At 44.4% G+C, this 23,227-nt stretch overlaps 1 long non-coding RNA gene across 1 annotated transcript; it reads right to left on the minus strand.

Annotated features, from left to right (window-relative positions):
- Window positions 1–210: 210 nt before the first annotated feature.
- Window positions 211–22,580, minus strand: LOC138504792 (uncharacterized). Its single transcript, XR_011279973.1, has 2 exons — window positions 22,495–22,580; window positions 211–911 (listed from the first exon to the last, which is right to left on the minus strand). It is a non-coding gene; the product is annotated as an uncharacterized lncRNA (long non-coding RNA).
- Between the last annotated feature and the right edge of the window lie 647 nt (window positions 22,581–23,227).

Raw genomic sequence — 23,227 nt, forward strand, 5'->3', positions numbered from 1 at the left:
TTGGTAAAAGCAGTACAATGCCGTAGTCAGGCCATGGTGTACCTAAATATATGAAGCTCTATGTGGCCGTAAGCTGGAGACACAAGAATGCACCTTCAATAATAAGCCACAGCTATTTTCTAATCACATTCAGACAAAGAAATCTAGCTTTCATGCATTTGAACTCATCTATAAACAACAATGAAATGAAGTTCACAAAATGAACATGCACTGAATGTCAAAGTTTATTGATCACCATAACTTGCTCCTCAATAACTCTAGCCTAGAATGATGGTCAGGATTGCAAAAAAGAAGTCATTTTTCTCAAGAAAATATCACCAGCTGGGGGCACAGAATAGGCTCTCAGAGACATCCTGTTCCTCAGCTGCCAACTCGAGATTGATTGGTGATCAACACGATCATTAAGACTTGCATGGACAGCAATTGAAGATATAAAACAACGAACGTGAACAATTGCCAGAACTTTTTCTGAGACCAAATGGAGAGGCCACCACCTTAGACGAAACATGGATAAAATCGATGCCAACGTACAGGATTCTGCACTGTCACAACACGTGTCATCAATTATTATGAAAGAAAGTAGAAAGACATTTTAGAATTACAGATTCAAGCTTCATTGTCAGAATGTTGCCGTTGATTATGCAGAAACGTCTAATTTTAGCTTTGTGATTCCTTTTCCGTGGTGACGCAATCCCTGTCTTTGGATCATCGCCTCCTTTTCTCCACCTTCATGCGTCTCCTAGGTCTTCGGAACACAGTTGGCTTCTATACATCCGCAGGAAGCAATAGTGGCATACTCATATTTCTTACTCTTTCCATTTGGACAGGACAGAATTGTAAATGTTTTCTTCATTGTAGTTTCAGTGCAGCAGCTACAAACGCGGACCGGTTTATTTTCACCAGGCATATACCTGCAGAGCAAAAAGGAATGCATTTCAGAACAAACAGCACATCGTAAGCACAAAAACAATTTCAAGCAATTTTACCTTTAGATTTGTAAAATGATTGCTTCAGGAGGGAGCTATATCTTCGTGTGGGTTTGAATTCAAATCTAATTTGAAGTAGTTTTGCCTTGGCCAGAATTTGCTTATGACTAGGATATGACAAAAAATAGAACATACTGCATGTCTTGAAATATATTTAAACAATGCTTTTAAACTAGTCTTACCACCGCTGACGGCATCTCCGAGGGTTGTAGAAATGATTCTGTGGTGGAAATATTGATACAATGGGGATATTTCAAAGCACATTGGGTAGATAATATTGAATATATTCTGATAGTATTCAAATACCTCTTTACAGTGGTTTTAGAGAATTCCCAAAAAAAAACTTTTGTTTCAAGCACGCACTTTAAAGAACATTGGGACAACCCTGTTGGTAGGAGATTGGCACACGTTAAAGACTAGTTCACGTGGGGGTAGGTTGCTGTGAGATTTACACCTCACCAACCCATCCAAGGAATTCTTGAAAAATAACCTAGCAAATGTATTTTAAAGACATTGGTGTCTAATATTGATCAGTTTTAATAACGACTTTCTCTGTGAGGACTTGGAGGAGAATGAGGGTCTGTTGGAGAGTGTTGGCCTTAAAAATAGTTGGTAAAGATACCAGCAAATTGTGCACAGTTGATTTCCAGATGCGCGTATACCCAGCTAACTGATCCTTGGGATCTGCCAGTGTGCCTAGTTATTACATCATTGCTAGTTTCCATTATTCTTAGTTAGGACATCATTTCCAATATCCACAGACAAAATAGGCACCATAATTATAGTTTCCTACAAGTGGACATAGCCACGCCCATACAGTATAACAGTGCGGGTTCTCCATGGCAACAGTGGTCACAGACCAAAGCTGCTGCCCAGCTAAGTTATACAGTGAAAACCGCCCTTCAGTGACATGAGTCCAAATTCAGGTAGGTTGAAATGCCTGGGAAATCATTTTGGGTTTGTGCTCCCCATACTTCAAAGACAATGGGCCTCATTACGAGTATGGAGGCAGCCGTGCCCTTAATAAGGGCACGGCTGCCTCCATACCGGGCTCCAATACCGGGTTCTGTGAATGAGGAATTACCGGGTCATTCCGACCTTGGAGGACCCGGTAATTCCTCAGGCACAAAATCATTCCCCATTCTCATTTGAGCCCCCATAGGGCTCAATGAAAATGTGGATGGAGCTAATAACGGGCCCGTTAATAACGGGCCCGTTATTAGCTCCCTGGTCCGCTCGCGGGACCTCGCTAAGGATGCCTGGTTTTACCAGGTGTCCTTACCGGGTCCCGCAAGGGAACCTCATAATAGGGCATCCCGGAATGAAGGGTGCCGGTCCCGTACCGGCACCCTTCATTACGGGAGCGACATGGCCGTAATGAGGCCCAATGTTTTGGAAAAAAATAATAGAGTGCTAATTGCATTGTCACTGGGTTTGCCAACTTGAGCAACAGATAGTGTGGTTGGGGGTGTAATTCAGCAATACACATGTCTTAACCTGATAGCTTTCTAGTTGTCACCTTTTGTGCTGTCTCTCCTAATTTTTTACCACCGAACTCCTAGGGTTCTTCTTTTGTTAATGCCCACTGATTTGTCTCTTTTTATGTAAGGCAATACCCCTCAAGTGCCCCTCTTCTGCCATATATGTGCGCCCCACAATATTTGTCTTTATCTCACCTAGGTCATTGCTTTCAACAAACTACTTATGTCCCTCTTTGCTTATGGAGTGATTCTTCTCATTGTCAGTCGTTATTATCACTTTGTTGTGTTTTTTTTCAATTGAACGTTTCATCTCACACTAATCCCCAGGCAGCGTTAACCCTCCCACCGAGTTGTCTTGCCTGCTCTGTGCTCTCTAAGATTAGGTCTAGAATATCAGCGCACATTGCCAAAGACAGCACTGTTCACATAGACTTCAGTAGGTATGTGTTGAATTAGATATAAAAAGTAAATTTTTTCCAAGAATAGAAGTCCTGATGCCCCCTCTTCTTGTCACCTGTATGTCAGAAAGAACATGTTTCAGAGTGTCTTAAGTGAATAAAATTATAGAGGCAATAGCAACAATGCTCCCTGCAGTGGTACTACAACCAGGCTTGTGAGCACAGAATCTTACTTTGTTTGCCAGGTGCAGTGCGGCGACACATAGCGCAGTCAGTGACAGTCACCTTTACACTCAGTCACCTCCTGAAGCCCACTCAAGCTTGGTTACTAAGTTTTTCTCAGTAGTGTGAGTTTGTTGGATGGGAAAACAAATCCATTACACATGACATAAATGCAACACCCAGGATCCTGCCTGCAAGTCTGGAAGCCATTTGGTGCCCAGTGTGTCTGCAGCCAAGAGCCCAAAGCAGCAAAGGCCTGGTAGGGCTGGAAAGGACCTAAGGCCAGAACCTCTCCTCATGCCAGGACTTCACCTGAACTCACCGTTTAACTGACTCCTGTTTCCAAACATAGGGATCGTTCCACCCATTGACTATCTATTCACAGCAGAGCTTCTGTTACCTCAAAGGACCATGGAACATTACTGTTGTGAGCTTGCTAACTGTCTTTTGGTTACCTATAGACCTATTCTAGCCCAACGCAGATCTTGCATTGCTTCTTTTCAGTCATTCATCCACCCCTTTCGTTTCCGCTCACCCACCTACCAACTTTCTCTTGTGCTGCACCCTTTCTTCATTGTCTTCACTTGCCTATTTATTCTACCCTCTATCCTAGAGCTATACCTCGCTCCATTTCTCCTTCTACTCACTCTTCTCCTTTGCTTCTTGATTGGCTTCAGCCGTAACTTGGTGTAAATTCTGACTTACTCTCTGTCCTCCCCATTTCCCTTCTTCCCCCTTCACCCTCAAAAAAGAGACTCTGTTCTTCCAGGATCTCCAACCTCATCTATTTCCCTTGCCTAGCACACAGCACATGTTCCTCTATGCCACAACCTGCACTCTTTCATTCAGCCCCTGGAATGCACAGTATTTCTGCAACAAGTCTTCCCACATCACTGAGCACTTTGACTCTTATCACCCTCAACTTTCACTTCTTGCTATCACAGAAACCTGGATCTCTCCTCATGACTCTGCTGCACTAGCAGCTCTCCACACTGACTCTGCTACCTTCTCACACTGTCGCTGACATGTTGGGGAGGGTGGCGTGTGGGATTTCTTATCAATAAGGCTATCAATATTGCCCTTGAACCCCTGTCTGATACCATCTCTTCCTCCTTTAAATATAACACTATTCGACTGCCCCCACACAAAGTCTCTCTATCGACTCCCTGATCCTCTCAAATCCTTTATGGGACTGTACCTTCTCTTTAAGTCAATATGAAAAGATAATCATCATGCATACTTTAACCTTCCCAGACCCTATGCAGCCACCTGCCTTGAACTTCTCTGCTTTATATTTGACCACTCCCTCTACTCCCACCACGACCAGCCTACTCATTCTGGTAGAAACCCTTTTGATCTTGCCTTTCTCTCTAATTCACTTTCCTCCACTGACCACTCCATTCACCCCTTGTCTTCTAATCAATCAATTGGTCACTTTAACTTCTCAGACCATTTACCCTTAATGCTTCACCTCCCCTCTTCATCATCTAAGAGGAAACTTGGGTAGGACTTGCTTGCCCCTTACCACGATAATGTGAGGAACTATTTCCTGTCTCTCTCCCCTATTCATGCCTCTTCCATTAAATGTGTGTTTTATGACTTTCACTATGCACTCATGACTCCATTTGACTAACACTACCCTGCTTGCATATTCACACCTGCTCAACCCTGTCCTCAGCCCTGTTTCAGACTCTCAAAGCAAACATGCTCAGTAAACTGTGATGCTGGTGTGAATTATGGACCTCTAGCCTACAAATATTCCCTTGCTCCCATCACCTCTGTACTAGACTTTGCCAAACCCTCCTGCTTCATAAAGGTAATCTCCTCCCTTTGCAATCACCCCTGCAAATGTTCATCTAGCCTTCAAACTTTGCTCACACATTCCAAGCCAGTATCTATCACCTCCTTCCATTCTGCTAAAGAGTTTGCACACTATAGTTTCTCTAAAGTTGATGACACTCTCACAGTCCACCTCTCTCTTCCCCACCAATCTTCCTTCTGTCTACCACCTCTCAGCTACTTCTCCTATTCCTGACTACATCTGCCCTACTTCTCCTACTGATTTTGCACCCATCCTTTACAGTGCTAACCATTCTTGTCCTATAAATCACTTTTGCTCCCCAAATGGTCAAAGATGTAGTCTCAATAACCTGCCCTTATCTTTTTGAGCTTTTTAACCTCCCTCTCTCTGCTGGCTGAACTCTTCTCTGCCTCCTTCAAATATGCAACCGCCTTATTCTTATTGAAGAAGTCATCTGCTCACCCAAATGTCTCACCAAACTGTAACCTGGCTTCCCTCCTTTCTCATTATTCAAAGGTCCTTGAGTGGGTGGTCTTCAGCCAGATCACTAAGTACCTTGCCAATAATGGTCTTGGTAATCCACTTGAACCTTGCTTCTGTAGTAAACACTCCACTGTAATAAACACTCCCTGCTACTCTCCTCTTCAAACTCTCTCCTACACTTGTCCTTTTGGAAATCCCTGCTGCTTTCAACACTGTTGATCACTCCTCTCTCCTTAAGACCTTTTGTTTCACAAATCTACTCTCGCCTGAATTGCCACCAAACTGAAATGCTGATCCTTGCAAATCTCCTGGTACTTGAAAATCACAGACTCCCCCACCACCTCCATGTTGGTGTTGCCCAAAGATCAACCCTTGGACTGCTACTCTTCACCCTCTGTACCTCTGGAAGACTTGTATCGTTCTTTGGATTTCACTATCACCATGTTGCCGATGGCACTCAAATCATGTTCTCCTTTCACTCCTTCACCCCAGCCATCTTGGAATGGATTACCAACTATCTCACCGTAACTCCTCACTGGATGACTCTGCGTTGCCTCATGCTGAACTCTTCAAAGCCAGAAGTTATCTTTCACCTTGCTTCCAATGCCATCCATATCCTCCCCTCTCTGTCCTGCATGACCTTCTTGTCCCTCGCCCAAGGCTTTCCACTTTGGGGTCCTCTTTGATAGTTACCTATGACTGCAAAAACTCACCACAACCACTGCCTCTGATGCTAGTATTAACATCCTCAAAATTGGAAAATCCATCCTCTTTTTACTAAGCACTGTACAAAAACTAATCTCCACCCTTGTTCTCAGCAAACTTCAATATTGCTCAATCCTACACCATAGCCTTGCTCTCTGCTCCTTCCTCCCTCTAGACAAAGTCCTCAGCGTTGCTATCCCCACTCTCTACATCCTACCCAGATCCTCCCAAACTTTTACATGCCAACAACATGTTGGTTGGCTCTCCATGCACAACCGCTCCCTTTCAAGTTCCTTGTTCTAGGCTACACAACTATCAATCGTCTGATTGTTTCTCTATTTACTCACTATATCATCCTCTCTGACCCTCTTCTGCCCTCAACTTCACTATCCCATGCCAACCAATACCTTCTCTCACTTCAGCTATATCTCCCTACTCGCCCGGCTCCACTGGAACCCGCCGCCCATTACGATCAAGCTAGCCGAACTGTGGATCTCTTCAAAGCCCAGCATAAACTTCACTTATTTTCTAAAGTGGGAGCTCCCCTGATCTTTTCCCATCCTCCTTACCTGACTCCCCATCCTTCTAGTGATGCTTACTAATGTCATTTTGTATATTCATATAGTACTCCTCTTTAGCTTGAAGAGCTTCCAACTTAGCTTAACGTTACCTTTGAACATAGCCCATAGCCTGTTGTCTTATGTGTAATTTGTTCTGTTAGTTTTGTCCGTGCAATATGTCCCTTTGTTCACTCTCATGAGCTGCCTCACCCCTTTTTCTCATCTGTGAGCTATTATACAAGCGACCTGTGAGGTAATGCCTCCCCCATCTGTAAATAAGTTATTGTAAGTCATTTCTGATTGAAATTCACATCCCTGATCTTCAACTAAATAGAAGTGTAAATACACATAGGGATGTCAATTACCAATAGAGTGAAGCTGGGAGAAGATGTAAAGAGCACACAAGGTCAGATGCGGCTGTACACGGTTCTCTGGTCGTCTAAATGCACTGCATTAGTGATCTGAATGCCCACACCTGAGCACTGCACTGATAAGCTTTGGTGGAGGACACAGGGATTGCTACTGTTCTATGATTCCAGTCTGCACATGCTAAAAGTAGCGAGACTCTGTGTCTGCTGCCTGCTCTGATTATCACCTCAAGCAGCACATGTCTGGCAAACACTTTCCAATAGAGGTTTTTAAGCTAGCATCACCATTAATGCCTAACAGTACAGTGCACCACAGTCTAGGCAGCAACTGTGCTTTTTCTGTGGTCAGAGGCTGTGGGAGATTTGCCTACACTCAGTGTAGCCATAGTTCCTGTGTGTATGCATGCCACCATCCTGTCTCTCTCTGGCACACACTCCATGCTTCAAGCTACTCCTCTGAAGAGTGCCCTGCAAACTGCAGGAAATGTTGGTACTTGGAGGTGGAATTTGAGGTGATAAGTAGTAGGGGTAATGTGGAACACTATGAACAAGCAAAAAACAGGAACATAGTGGTGTCACTGCTCCCTATCTCCTTTAGCAAATGTAGCATCAATAAAATGAATACTGTCCTGACCGAGCGCAGTATGAGGCAGTAGACTCTTATGCTAAATGTAGGTTTTCACAGAAGCAGGGACAACACTATGGGCCTCATTATAAGGCTGCCGCTCCTGGAATGAAGGGGGCTGGTACAGCACCGTCCCCCTGCTTTCCGGGAGCGCCGATTACAAGCTTCCCATCGCGGGACCCGGATTGCACACCTGGTAAAACCAGGCGTGCTTTCCGGGTCCCGCGAGGGGAAGAGGGAGGCAATAACGGACCAGATGTAATCTGACCCGTTATTACCTCCCTCTCCATTCCCATTGAGCCCTATGGGGGCCCTAATGGGAATGGGGATGGGTGCTTGCAAGGAGGAATTACCGGGTCCTCCTATGTCGGAGTAATCTGGTAAGTCCCCATTGCAGAAACCCGGTAATGGAGCCCGGCACGGAGGCAGCCATGGAGCTAGTAGCTCCATGGCTACCTCCATTCTCGTAATGAGGCCCTATGTCTTTACATCCTAGCGGGGATGGCGGTAACAGATGTTATCGGCCCACAAATGAATTATGGTCTTGCCTATAGCTCCCCCTTTGGCCTCATCAAGGGCTCTAAAAGTATTTTAATATGGCAAAATAACATAAAACAGTCATAAAATGGTGGAAAAATTGAATGGGCACTGGGAAGTTAGAATATTTTGCCTAATGGAGACACTGAACAGTGATGCAGAATGTTGGGAGAGAAACAACGGGTGTTTAAACAGTGGTTAAGGCACTCTGCTTCTCCATTGTTCACAGAAGCCCGCCAACCCACTAATGTTATAATTCACTTTGTGGTTAAGCCCAAGGACCTAAACAATAGGCTCAAACATAGTTCAGGTCTTTAATTGGAGAGCCACATCATTACCAGATGGTATAACCTATGAAACAAATTATTATTGCTATTAGCACCACAGGCTGAATGCCCTGAGATGTAATGTGAACTGCAGGTGAATTTGGAGAAAGCACAGGATGCAGCAAGTGCCTGACCCACGACATGGCTGCCATAGAAACAGACGTCGGTGCTCCAAGCAGTGTCTTTCTTTTATTTCAATGGCAAGTATTGGGTGGTTGTGGCGAGGGCAGGGAGGCAGCCCATTGCTGAATGACAGGTAAGAAGGAGCATTTGAACGAGGGGGACAGAGCAGAGGAGGAGGTGTGGTGATCCGTGGGCAGGCTAAGAAACTGAACTCTGATCAATTATTTACTAGGCAACAGGTTGGAACACAGTCTTTCATTTGTAAATAAATCCGACGTTACTAAGAATCTTATTGTCACATATTCCCTGAGTTGTAATGTTGTTTATACAAGGCTGCAGTTTGAAGAATAGCTAGGGCTGTGAGAGCAGCTTTGTTTTCGAAAACTGTTTTAGCCACCTGTCACATGATCCGTTTTATACGTAATCTCTGCATTACCTGATTCCATCTTTTGGCTTTTATAACCTTTTTTTCCAATTTAATGGAATTACATGTAATATTTGATTTATTATTATGCATCATGTTTCTCTGTGCCTATTCATTTTCTTTATAGACTTATATGTATTCCGTAATCGGAACATGACATTTGTTGAGTAAGCCTTTTGTGCGAGGAACCCTTTGGGGGTAACGCAAAGTGAACTGGCTAAGGCTGAGGACTTGTGTAGGAACTTGTGGAAAATTACCAGCACATGAAACTGGGAAAACAGTGATCCTGGTCATCATTCAATGGAAACTTGCCTGACGAATTCAGGTCAGGTAATAAAAATGCAGGAGACATTTGTGTAAATGACAATTTTGTTCGTCCATTTTATGAACTGGATAGTGGATCGATGCCTTCTGCCTTGAGTATGTTTTATGTGTAGAAGAATCTTGGATACGTTTCCTTTTGTGTCACAAGGGCTTGTAATATAAAGGTGGAGGTCTTGTGGATTTTACAGGTTGTTGCAAGATTGTTCCGTCAGAATAACTATGTAGCTTTGTATTTTTTTATATTTCTTTATTCTTTTCCAAATACGCATAATGTACATATATATACAAGAATAATTTGATATCTCACAATCGCAATTTATACATAGTAGTGAATCAATTCATATATCAAATTGCCTAGGATCCAAAAATTCCCTCGCTTCCTCCCCCACCCACCACCCCACCCATCAAATTAAGTATATACATTAAAAAGCTTCAGAGTCTAGTATAGCGATATAAATCTCCCACAAACCTTCTCAAACAGGGGTAATTTATTTTGATTTCTATAACTAACCTTCTCAACATCAGCGAATCCATGCATCTCCTTAATCCATGCATCCAGTTTCACAGGTAGTGCGATTTCCAACTAGCCAAAATCAGTTTTTTGCCAATCATCACACCACTGAATAGCCATTTCTTCTGACTCGTAGTCAAATAATATAAAAGCTCATCACATCCGAACATCAAAGTTTTGAAGTCATTGTAAGTTCTTTCCTCAAGCACTTCCTCACATATTGTACCAAACTCAGCCAAAATCCTCTCACCCTCAAGCAGTCCCACAGCATATGCTCCAATGTCCCCACATCATAAACACATGCCCAGCAGTCACTACTATCAGTCAACCCTCTTCTCCACAACTGTTCAGGCGTCCAATAGATCCTATTAAGAATTTTGATCTGGCGTGACCTTTCAGCAAGACTAAGCGAGCAAAGTTTACCATTCTTGCTAATATTGTAACGCTCACCTGGTTCCCACGGAGGCGCGGCGTCGAAGGCGCAGAACTCTGAAGATGGACAGGAAGGGCCCCTCTATTCTGGCTTCCCTGGCTCGTTGGATACCCTCCTTAGGGTTTGGAAGGATGAGCTCTCCATCCTGCTTCTGATCCAGGGGCGCGTTGAAACCCAATTACTTCACTGGATTGAGGATTGATGGGAGTTCAGGTAAGCTTGACTGTTCAGGTAAGGCGCTGTAAAAGTTCTGTTCAAAAGTTCAAGCTTAATAATAATGTGCGTTGTCTAATTGCAGCAAGCGCTAATGCTTATGTCTTTTTCCCCTTAGGGGCCGGGGTTCGGATTGCCGGAGATATGGCGCCGACCCGAAGTGAAACAGTTCTGGATGAGCGCTCAGGTAATGTCTTTGCATTCGCTCATTCAATGTCTTTGTCTTTTTTCCCCATAGGGGCCGGGGGCCGGAGATGCCAGGAAGCGGCAGGACCCGAAATGCAGTGGGAATAATCCAACAGGTAAGACTTAAAAGGAAACTGAGCTTTCCTTATTCCTTTTCTCCCTCTCACCTTTGTTCTTGTCTTTTTTCCTCTAGGCGCCGGGGCATAGCTGAATCCGGAAGATCGCTGCTGAAGATGGAAGCGCCTTGCAAAGGTGAGTAAAATGCAGCGCTGCAGCGATCGAAACGAAATGCCTTTAAAATGATGTCTTCCTTTTCAGGGCCGTTGGAGAAATGACTCCGTGATGCAGATTTAGCAGGTAAGGGCTTTTCTTCTCCTATTCTCTTCCTTTCTCCCCTTGCAGGTGTTCCTGGGTGCTGGCAGGCGTGGCTGAAGTCAGGATGCAGGAGCTGACATGGTGAGCGTCCAGCTGCTAGGTGCAGAACAACGCGAAGCATGTGTGACTGTTCGGGTGGGGTTTAAATAGCCTTGGAAGAAGTTCCTGGTATGTATCCTTCCACCAATCAGGTATGTATCCTTCCCCGACCACACCCGGGTGGTGAAGTAGTCCTACAGGTTAAGTAGTCCCATTCAGGCCTCAAGAGGGCCTGGATGAAGCAGCAAGGTCTGCATCAGGTAAGTGTGCACCCAAGCACTTAAACACATATCCTCTTCTATGAGCCTGGCGCCTAAGGCGCCAGGACTGGGGTCTGCTATGAGCCTGGCGCCTAAGGCGCCAGGACTGAGTCCAAAGGGCCCCGACTTGGGCCCGCTGAGACTTCCCTGGGGAAAATGATGTCTGCCTCTGGGGTTGCTGGGCCCGGCCTGGCTCCTTAGAGGTAGGCATCATGACAGTACCCCCCCTCAAGGCCCCTCCCACGGTCTTTTTCTCCGGGGGTTTTGGTTTGTGCGGGAATCTTCGATGGAATCTTTGAATTAATCGTGGTGCGTGAACATAGTTACTGGGTTCCCAAGATCTTTCCTGAGGTCCATATCCTTTCCAATCAACAAGATAGAAGAGTTTCGACTTAACTATCTTGGAATCTAAAATGTCTTTCACTTCGAATTCTAATTCTCCATCAATTTGGACAGGGCCTGGGGGCTCAGACAGTCTGGTTCCAGGTTGTACTGGTTTTAGAAGAGATGCGTGAAAAACGGGATGAATCCGCATGTTGGATGGTAAATCGAGTTTAAAGGCCACTGGGTTGATAATAGCTTTGATGGGGTAAGGCCCAATGAATCTGGGATTAAAAGTTCGCTGACCCTTGAGGGGTAGATGTTTAGTTGCTAGCCATACCTGATCTCCTACTTGGTAAGGAGGAGTTTTACTTCGGTGCAAATCAGCGTTTTCTTTATACTTTTTCTTGGCTTGCTGTAAGTGGGTTGTAGCTTCTTTGAAGGCTTGGGTTATTGTGGAATGTAGGTGATTTACTGCAGGCATCTCCAGGGTCAGAGGTGGATCTAGGTCAGAGGTCCGAGGATGGTGACCATACAGGGTATAAAACGGAGTCTGTCCGGTTCCAGAATGCACTGAATTGTTGTATGCATATTCTGCAATCCAAAGGATGTCCTTCCAATTCAACTCGGATTGGTGTAACATGCACCGCAGATATTGCTCGAGAGTCTGTTCGTTCTCTCGGTTTGTCCGTCGGTCTGGGGGTGGTGGCTGGTGGATAACCGCACGTCTATTTGTGCTAGTTGGCAACATTTCTTCCAAAAGTGGGAGATAAATTGACTTCCACGGTCTGAGACTAAAATGGAAGGGAAACCATGTAACCGCACTATATTTTCCATAAATTCCTTGGCCAAGGTGGAAGCTGACGGCAATCCTTTTAAAGGGATAAAATGGGCCATTTTGGAGAATAGATCCACTATTACGAGAATCGTGTTGTAACCACCACAAGGAGGCAGGTCAGTTATAAAGTCCATTGACAAGGTGTGCCAAGGTGCTGGTGGAATGTCCAAAGGTTGAAGTAGGCCGGCTGGCCTTTTCTTTTGACTCTTATTTTGGGCACAGATTCCGCAAGACAACACAAATGACTTTATGTCTTTTCTCCAAGAAGGCCACCAGAAGTGGCGTTTGATCTTTTCTTCTGTTTTCGCGATACCGGGGTGTCCTTCCATTAATGATTCATGATGACGGGTAATGACAAGTTCCTGCAATTCTTTACTTGGCAGAAATAACCGCTCTTGGAAGTAGGGTAAATCATCCTTAATGGTGTAGTGAGGACCCTTTTGACTCCATTCCAGTAAGGCAGAAGAGTCAAAAAGCTGTTTTACTTGAGCTTGGATGTCCTCAATGGTTTGCAATGAAGTCAAGCCCAGAATTCTTTGTTCCGGTATGATTGGCACAGGTTCTAAACTCGAATTGGGTTCTTCCATGCCTATCCGGGATAAGGCATCTGCCTTACCATTCTTGCAGCCAGGGCGATAGGTAATTACAAAATCAAATTCCGCAAAGAATAAAGCCCATCGGAGTTGTCGCGAAGATTGAGCTTTGGCCGTCTTTAAATACTGCAAATTTCTGTGGTCCGTAATTACGGTGATGGTGTGTCTTGCACCGAGAAGATAGTGACGCCAAGCCTTGAAAGTTGATTTAATAGCCAGTAGTTCTTTGTCGGTAATTGCGTAATTGAGTTCAGGTGGAGAGAATTTTCTGGACCAAAAGGCTACAGGGTGTAGTTGGTTAGTTTCTGGGTCTCTTTGCGACAGGACAGCTCCCATGGCCGAACTGGATGCATCGGTTTCCACGATGTAAGGGAGATCTGGGCGCGGGTGCTTCAATACAGGTGCAGAGGTGAATTTGGTTTTCAGGTCCTGAAAGGCTTGTTCAGCCTCAAAAGTCCATTCAAAGCGTTTATTTTTCTTTAGGAGAGCTGTGATGGGTTGAACAGTTCGAGAAAATTCCGGGATGAACCTTCGATAGAAATTGGCAAAGCCAAGCATGCTTTGCACTCCCTTCACAGAGCTAGGAGATGGCCATTTGAGAATGGCGTCCACTTTCCGCGAGTCCATTCGGATTCCTTGAGGTGTCAGGATGAATCCGAGAAACTCCACTTCTGTGGTATGAAAAACGCATTTTTCGAGCTTGGCAAATAATTTGTGCTGGCGCAATTTCTCAAGAACTGCCCTAACATGGTTTCTGTGATCAGATTCTGAGGAGGAATACACCAGGATGTCGTCAATATAAACGATGACACAAACATCGATAAGTTCCCGAAGAACATCATTCATGAAGTACTGAAAGGCGGCAGGTGCGTTGCACAAACCGAAGGGCATTACTTGATATTCGAAGAGCCCAAATTTGGTGCGGAATGCAGTCTTCCACTCGTCGCCCTCTTTTATACGTACCAGGTGGTAAGCTCCTCGGAGATCTAGCTTGGTGTACACACGAGCATCTTTTACTTGGTCGATAAGCTCAGGTATCAGGGGCAAAGGGTAACGATTCTTAATCGTTATCTGATTTAGGGCGCGGTAGTCAATACAGGCCCTAAGGTCTCCTTCCTTTTTAGGTACGAAGAACAAAGCGGAAGAGACTGGTGACTTTGATGGGCGAATGAAACCATTGGCCAGGTATTGATCCAAATACTGGCGCAAATGCAGGTTCTCAGGTTCAGTAAGAGCATAAATCCTACTACAAGGTAGTTGTGCATTGGGTACCAAGTCGATTTGGCAATCGTAAGATCGATGGGGAGGTAAGGTGTTAGCCTGCTCTTTCTAAAAAACGTCTTGGAATTCTTGGTATTCAGATGGTAGCTGTACAGGGGTGGAAGTTACAGAGGCTAGACCCATAGCTGGATTCCTTGGGTAACAGGTTGGTTCACAATCAGGAAAAGTTATCTTCTTTGCTCGCCAGTCTATTCTCGGATTATGTGTTTCTAACCAAGGGATTCCAAGAAGTACTTGAAATTGTGGGGCCTTGATCACATCAAACACGATTGCTTCCCGATGTCCGTCCTGACCCACCAGAGTGATTTCAACTGTGGAATGCGTTACAGGCCCTGAGGCTATTTCGGTTCCATCAACTGTAGTAATTACATCTTGGGTTACTTTCGGGCGGAGAGGAAGCTTAATCCTGGAAGCCAATTCACGGTCTATGTAATTTCCAATAGCTCCACTGTCTATGTATGCTTTTATAGCATGCAACTGCTGAGGCTGTTTTGGGTTCACAAGCACCATTGGCATGACAAAATGCGAGGTCAAAGAGTTTGTTTTCAAGCTCGGCAAGCGGACCCCTGCGCTTGTCGGGCTAGGTCGTTTCCCGAACCAGGTGTCAATAACTCGTTATCAGTGGCTCCAACCACCTTCTTGGGTGGTTTAACTGGACAACTTTGAAGAAAGTGACCGGAAGTTCCGCAATACAGACAAAGTTGCATTTGTCGCCTTCTCTCTCGTTCCTTCTGCGTTAATGGTCCTTTAACACTGCCAATTTGCATAGGTTCGGAAACGTCAGTACTCTTGGAGTTAACGTGGGTCTTGATAGGTACTCTGGTTTCATACTTGAGCCGATCTGCTTTTCTATTTTGAAATCTGTGATCAAGTTGAACCACTAAGTCTATGTAGTCTGCGCAGGCCTGGGGTGGATCTACTATCTGAGCTATAACATCTTTAAGCTCTCCGCGCAGGCCTCGATGAAACAATGTGATCCTTTTATTTTCAGGCCATCCGGTTTCCACAACTAGTCTATTAAAGGTGGCGATATAGGACAAAAGATCCTGATTACCTTGTCATAAGGATAGCAGTTCGTTGTCAAGGGCCTGTCCCTGCGAGTGTCGAGCGAACAATCTTTCCATGCTGGCCTGGAAGCCCTGGAAATCCCGGAGAATGGGATCATCCTGATTTACCAATGGAATAGACCAATCGGCAGCACAGCCACTGAGGTAAGATAGTACAAAGGCTACTTTGGTCTGGTCGTTGGGGAAGGCCCCGGGCCTGCATAAAAAGTGTAAACGGCATTGGTTCATAAAAACGGCATATTTCTTGGGATCCCCCGCAAAACGTTCCGGCGGGGCCAAAGGCATGTGTCCAGGTAGATTGATTTGTACCGGGTTATTCGAACCCATTGTTGTAGAAATATCTCCGGAAACAGGTAAAGGAGTGTGCTCTGCCTGGCCCTGCAATAACCTTTTGGCCAGATCATCAGTTCTTTCCTTGGATAGGATTAGTTCCCTTCTGAGAGCATTAGTCTCCTGGCGGGCTGAGTGCACTTCTGCCCGTAATTCCCCTAAAAGATGGGCCAGCTGATCTGTCTCGGAAGTCTCCATAGTGCCCAGGTGGGAAATTGTGGTAAGGCTTCGCGTTCTGTAATGCTCACCTGGTTCCCACGGAGGCGCGGCGTCGAAGGCGCAGAACTCTGAAGATGGACAGGAAGGGCCCCTCTATTCTGGCTTCCCTGGCTCGTTGGATACCCTCCTTAGGGTTTGGAAGGATGAGCTCTCCATCCTGCTTCTGATCCAGGGGCGCGTTGAAACCCAGTTACTTCACTGGATTGAGGATTGATGGGAGTTCAGGTAAGCTTGACTGTTCAGGTAAGGCGCTGTAAAAGTTCTGTTCAAAAGTTCAAGCTTAATAATAATGTGCGTTGTCTAATTGCAGCAAGCGCTAATGCTTATGTCTTTTTCCCCTTACGGGCCGGGGTTCGGAGTGCCGGAGATATGGCGCCGACCCGAAGTGAAACAGTTCTGGATGAGCGCTCAGGTAATGTCTTTGCATTCGCTCATTCAATGTCTTTGTCTTTTTTCCCCATAGGGGCCGGGGTCCGGAGATGCCAGGAAGCGGCAGGACCCGAAATGCAGTGGGAATAATCCAACAGGTAAGACTTAAAAGGAAAATGAGCTTTCCTTATTCCTTTTCTCCCTCTCACCTTTGTTCTTGTCTTTTTTCCTCTAGGCGCCGGGGCATAGCTGAATCCGGAAGATCGCTGCTGAAGATGGAAGCGCCTTGCAAAGGTGAGTAAAATGCAGCGCTGCAGCGATCGAAACGAAATGCCTTTAAAATGATGTCTTCCTTTTCAGGGCCGTTGGAGAAATGACTCCGGGATGCAGATTTAGCAGGTAAGGGCTTTTCTTCTCCTATTCTCTTCCTTTCTCCCCTTGCAGGTGTTCCTGGGTGCTGGCAGGCGTGGCTGAAGTCAGGATGCAGGAGCTGACACGGTGAGCATCCAGCTGCTAGGTGCAGAACAACGCGAAGCATGTGTGACTATTCGGGTGGGGTTTAAATAGCCTTGGAAGAAGTTCCTGGTATGTATCCTTCCACCAATCAGGTATGTATCCTTCCCCGACCACACCCGGGTGGTGAAGTAGTCCTACAGGTTAAGTAGTCCCATTCAGGCCTCAAGAGGGCCTGGATGAAGCAGCAAGGTCTGCATCAGGTAAGTGTGCACCCAAGCACTTAAACACATATCCTCTTCTATGAGCCTGGCGCCTAAGGCGCCAGGACTGGGGTCTGCTATGAGCCTGGCGCCTAAGGCGCCAGGACTGAGTCCAAAGGGCCCCGACTTGGGCCCGCTGAGACTTCCCTGGGGAAAATGATGTCTGCCTCTGGGGTTGCTGGGCCCGGCCTGGCTCCTTAGAGGTAGGCATCATGACAAATATTCGACCATTGCAGAGTCGAGATCTCACAACCACTCCAATCATCCTTCAGACAATGATTTCCTTTGTACGCTGCTACTATTTGATGAAAAACTCTGCTGGCCAATCCTCCCACACCTGGTGTGGGGTTACTTGTGAAAAGGTCTAAGTCTAGCCCAGATTCCAATTCCACCAATCCCACAGTTTTCCTGAGCTTTCGATAGTCGGTTACTGAAAAACATATACTATTCTATTTTTCCTGTAGCTCTCTGGCCGATAGCCACTTCCCATCCTTGAAAAGATCAGTGACCCACCTTAATCCGCTCAGGAACCAGTCCGACCGACCAGAAGATAGATTTACCATTAACCTTGATTCTAGGATTCACCCATACCGAAGAACCCTCGTCCAATAAAGCATCCACCTTCAACAACTCACACAACTTCCTCCACAGAACTCTCAAAAATGCAGTCATTGGCTTCTTAATGCTACTTGGTCCAGAAACTGTCGATAAAACTGCGCTGGGTGAAAGAGGTCCGTTGCTGTTAGCCTCAGCCTCTACCCATTCATCTGAATCATTCTTAAGAAAAGGTAGAAAAAGGTGCGACCTGAACAACAGATGGTAAGCCCTAAAGTTGGGAACTCCTAACCCACCCTTCTCTAGTAGAAGTTGCATTTTTCATAGCTTCAACTTGGGCTGTTTATGATCCCAAATTCATTCTTGTACCAGTCTATCCAATTCCTTCCAATATCTGGGATTTAATAGTCGGAGGAAGAATACTCAATGCATAATTGATCTTTGGAGCCACAGTCATCTTCAAAGCATTAACCTTTCCCCACACCAAGAGATTCAACAATCCCCATCACTCCAAATCAACCTTAAAATCAGAATAGACAACCCTCAAATTTTAATTCGCATAATCCATGATGTTAGGTGTCAGCCAAACCCCCAAGTATCTCATTCTTTCTGCACACCATTTGAAACCATAAGAAGTCATAAGATTTCTATCACAGGACGGCGTTAGTGGCAATACCTCGGATTTAGACCAATTTATTCTGTAACCTGTCAATAGATGAAACTCAGACAGAATCGCCATAAGTGTTGGTATCGAATACTCCAATTTCCTGAGCACCAGAAGCAGGTCATCAGCAAACAGCCACAACCTTTACTCTAAGCCCCAGCACTTCCCCCCCCAGCAATCTACGGTCACATCTCAAAGCCACCGCTAAGGGCGCCATAGCAATAACAAATAATAGAGGCAAAAATAGGCAGCCCTGTCTCGTTCTTCTTTTCAGTTTGAAAGATTCAGACCTCAAGCCATTATTATTAATATCAGTGGTAGGGTTGGCATACAATAGCTCTATCCAAGACACAAAGCTCTCTCCGAACCCCATCTTTCGAAGCACCATAAACAGATAATCCCAGTTCATCCTGTCAAATGCTTTTTCGGCCTCTAACGAATGCACTGCAATGTCATCATGAGAGTCTCTTGCTTCAGATATGGTTTGAATCAAATTTCTGATATTACTTGATGTTTGTCTGCCTTTAACAAAGCCTGATTGGTTCTAATGAATCAAATTCAGAAGCAATTTTTCCAGCCTCAAGGCCAACACTTTTGACAACATTTTATTGGCAGTATTGATCAAACTAATCGGCCTGTAACTTGATGGGAAAGTTTCATCTTTACCCTTCTTTAAGAAAACTGAGATTGTTGTGTGTCTAGTGGTAGGAGGTAAAAAACCAGAGACCAATGAAGCCTCAAACATATCCGTAAGCAATACCAGAGCAGAGTCAGGAAGTAGCTTATAAAATTCCAACGGGAGCCCATCCGGTCCCTGAATTTAGTTTACTAATCGCTCGTTTAATCTCCTCAACTGAAATGTCTTCCTCAAGTTTATGAGAATCATTCCGAGTGATTTCAGGAATCTGTAGATCTCGTAGAAATTGCACACCATCCCCATGGATATTCTGCTTATTCTGATATAATTCACTGTACAATTTATGAAAGATTTCATTGATTCTCGTCGGTTGAAAAGTAAGCCTACATCCTCATCTCGGATTACAGTAATGGATCTTTCTGATTCCTTCTTCCTCAACCTAAAAGCCAGCCATCTATCACATTTCTCACCTTTTTTCATAGTATGTGCACTTTTGATGGTATAAATTCCTCCGTGCCCTATCCATAATCAGGGTTTTCAGATCTTTTCGCAGCTTCTTCAAAATGTTTCTCTTTTCATACTGTCCTGGATTTGCCATAACCTCTCTTGATAAATCCCAAAATAAAAATCTTTCAGTACAGTTCTAATCTCTCCCTCTCATATTTATTCCTCTGCCCACTTGATAGGCCAGTTAGAATCCCTCTCATGGTGCATTTAAACGCCTCCCATACAGTTTTTGCTTGTATTTCTCCATTATGATTTTCTTTCATGAAAAAATATATCTCAGTAGTACGTTTCTCAACCAATCCTTCATCATGTAGAAGCGAAGTATTCATTCTCCAAATATACGTTCTATGCATCACAAAATCCAATTTCAAGCATCATGACATGCGCATGAGCAGACAGAAGTATATTGCCAATTCTGCTCATCATGTAATTCTCAGGCATCCTCCCAGCCATCAATAGCATGTCAATTCTGGAATAAACCTCGTGCCCCCCGGAGTAGAAACTATATTCTCTGACATTCGGGTGTTCCAACCTCCAATTGCCTTTCAAATTGCGTTCCCTCAACAAGTCAATCAAAGATAGATAATTGCTGTCTCTGTTTCCTCGCTGCCTGCATTTACTTTTATCCAAACCTTGATCTAGCACCACATTAAAATTCCCTCCCAGTACAATATCATTTGAACCTAATTTGTGCAACCTTCCTAAAAAAGGTACCATCATCAATTGATGGTGCGTATATGTTACATATAATCAACCTAGTTCCTTGAATATCATCCTGGGAGGATAGCTTAATGGCAACGTGTGCGCCTTGGAAGCAAGACGACACTAATCAACACAGGTTCGATCCAGTGGGTCCACGCTTAGAAACCTCTGGGTCTTTAAGCGTGTTATAAATACGCAACTAAGACAAAAAAAAATTACGCAACTGAAAAAACGAACAATTCCTGTAACAGCGCCTCAATGCCAGCGGGCTGTGTGAGCGCTTTAAAAATGCAACATAAATAAATAAATAAATAAATTAGCCAATAATGCAACAATCCGACCTTCCAGACCCAATCTCACCTTCAAAACCTACAGTGGAGTATTCCTACGTATTAAGATAGCCACACCTCTAGATTTCAAATTATAGGAGGAACCATAAACCTTTCCAGTCCACCCTTTTCCCAATTTCTCATGTTATCTTTGTACAAGATGTGTCTCCTGCAGAAGGCATATGTCACTTTTCAAGTCATCAAGATAGCTCAGAATCTCCTTTCTCTTCATCACATTGTTTAATCCGTTCACATTCCAAGTGACAACATTCAAATATTCCATGGTAATATCAATCCAGTTTATTTCACACACACCAAATTCCACAAATTCAAAATAAGGTACTAGACTTGAAACAAAATATGTACAAGTAAGCCTCAAACCCCTCCCTCTGAAGTAAAAACAGATCAACACAACAGCTGTATAGCTTGAGATGAACAGTAACTAACAAGAGGAACCATGTCCTAGGCGCCTCTCCTAAATAACTCGAACTCAAAGTATCTGGAATATTAAAACAAAACATCCCCCACCTTCCATATGAGTCCGACCACTATTCAATGAATTCCCAGAAATACCCAATATAACCCAAATGAAATTTCGGATTTATAAACCCAGTTTCAACCTACCAACCACCCCATTCTCAACCATACCACTACTATTCACCTGATCAAAATCTGAGAGAGCCCAACCAATAAACCATCTTCCCAATCCCACCATGAGTCTCCCATTAGAAGCATACCAATCTATTTTGAACATCATAATCGCCCCTTAGTCGGCATATTCATCAATATGTTCTTTTGCCAAAAGTCCACCCATGGCCCCTCCAGCAGAATCACACCCCAACAGAACTGCTCCCACGATGGATTGATGGATAATATGAATAATCCACACTCAATGCACCCAGATGGGCTGACCTCTCCAAACACCCATACCCCCAACTAACTATCAAACATATGTAATCTAGCACACAGACAAAGTTGGCCCTCATACATCCCGAAACATAAAGCTGATCATTTCATGGAAACACAACTTATAGATCTCCCGACCCATCTCCTCCCCTGTGATCAATCGATAAGCTTGTTGCAGTCTAAATTAATCGACTATACCCAGCATTAGGAGCAGCAGGTATGAGTATGATCAATGTAAATAACTATGTTCACCCACAATCCTGACCAGCATTACCAACCCTGCACAGTTAAGTAATCCCTACTAAACAATATCAACATCCTGGCTATCCATTAAATCATTCAGGAAGATATATCATACATAGAGTTTCATTCATAATCCATTTCATTATTCTCCATACAACAATTAAGTAGTAATGTATCTGTTCCCAATTGTTCCCATTGAATAGCATGTAGCCTAACATGTTTTAAAATGATCCTCTCTCCTCAAGATGCTTGACGTACATACCATAAGCAAGAACATATATGTGTTAGGTTGATTAACAATACAAAGAACATTGTTGGGACTGACGTTGCTTATTCTATTTCATTAATGACAGCCAGTACAACAAGTCCCATAATTAATTTGACACAGCAATCAAAGACGAGTTTGCTGCAGTGTAGGTGTATTTAGATTAGAAGTGGACAGCAGCATCCGAACCCCCGTCAAATATTTCTAATTAGTGAGAAAGGGGAAATTGGGCCACACTGAGTGGATCACCGCCTGGGAGGACGCTCTGTGGGGGACCCCCGTGTCCCCACTTAATCCTCCATTTGCTGCATAGGAGACAGTCCCATGCCAGAAAGAAGAGGGTCACTGGCCCACACCGTCACCGAGAGCAGCGCATTCTCTCCGCAAACCATCCTTAACAAGATGCAGGCCCTGACTTCACTGGAGCTAACACAGTAACTTTAAAGCGATTAAAACTCATACTGCAATGTCACAGGACCGATCCACTCTCGTCTGTAAACGCCCCTCTCCAGAAATCCTTCATTACCAGGCCATTCAAATAGAGCATCTCTGAAGATATTGCCGGCACTCACAATTTGACCCCATGTTGTTCAATCCGGTCCTCTTACAGAAGCAGGATATGATTCTGGTTTGCAGTGAATAAACGTGAATACCGAGCGTCACGATCCGGATCCTTTTGCTGATACGAGCCGCATATGTGAAGAACAAGTTTACTGACGTCATAATGGCCATCTCTACGCGCAGGGTTAATTTTTCTAATCCTCCTCGCATAAACATTCCAACCAAATCCAAAATATTTAGCAGTATAAACATGTTGGCGCCATTTTGACATTAGCTTTTGGAAATGTTATAACTTTATATAACCAAAAAAAGTAAAAAATACCAGTGGGGAGGCACATATGACATCTCTTTCAGCCTAGGGTTTCGTGTTAGATGAGGCTTTCATGGAGTCCAGCCAGGTTATTGCTTCATTTGGATCAGATGTAACCTTCACACCCTCGGGTAGATCAAGAGATAAAAGATTGGCTCTATTCAAAATCGCCTTGACTCCCAGAAGCCGAGCCTTGTCCTTGGCACTTTTGAATTACCTCCTAATCACCAGGGTTTCCTTTGGGTAATCTGGATAGATGGAAATCGGGCTGCCACTAAACTGGAAACTCCCTGTATCTCTAGCAGATTTCAGAATATCCTCTTTCATCCTGGTGCTCATAAGAGTGATCAGGATCTGCCTGGCTTTCAGATCCCCTTTTCTTCCAACTCTGTACACTTGGTCAATGTCTCCTATGGTGATACTGTCTAAACTGT

Source organism: Ambystoma mexicanum, chromosome 11, assembly GCF_040938575.1.
Source record: "Ambystoma mexicanum isolate Mex_15411 chromosome 11, UKY_AmexF1_1, whole genome shotgun sequence".
Lineage (NCBI taxonomy): Eukaryota > Metazoa > Chordata > Amphibia > Caudata > Ambystomatidae > Ambystoma > Ambystoma mexicanum.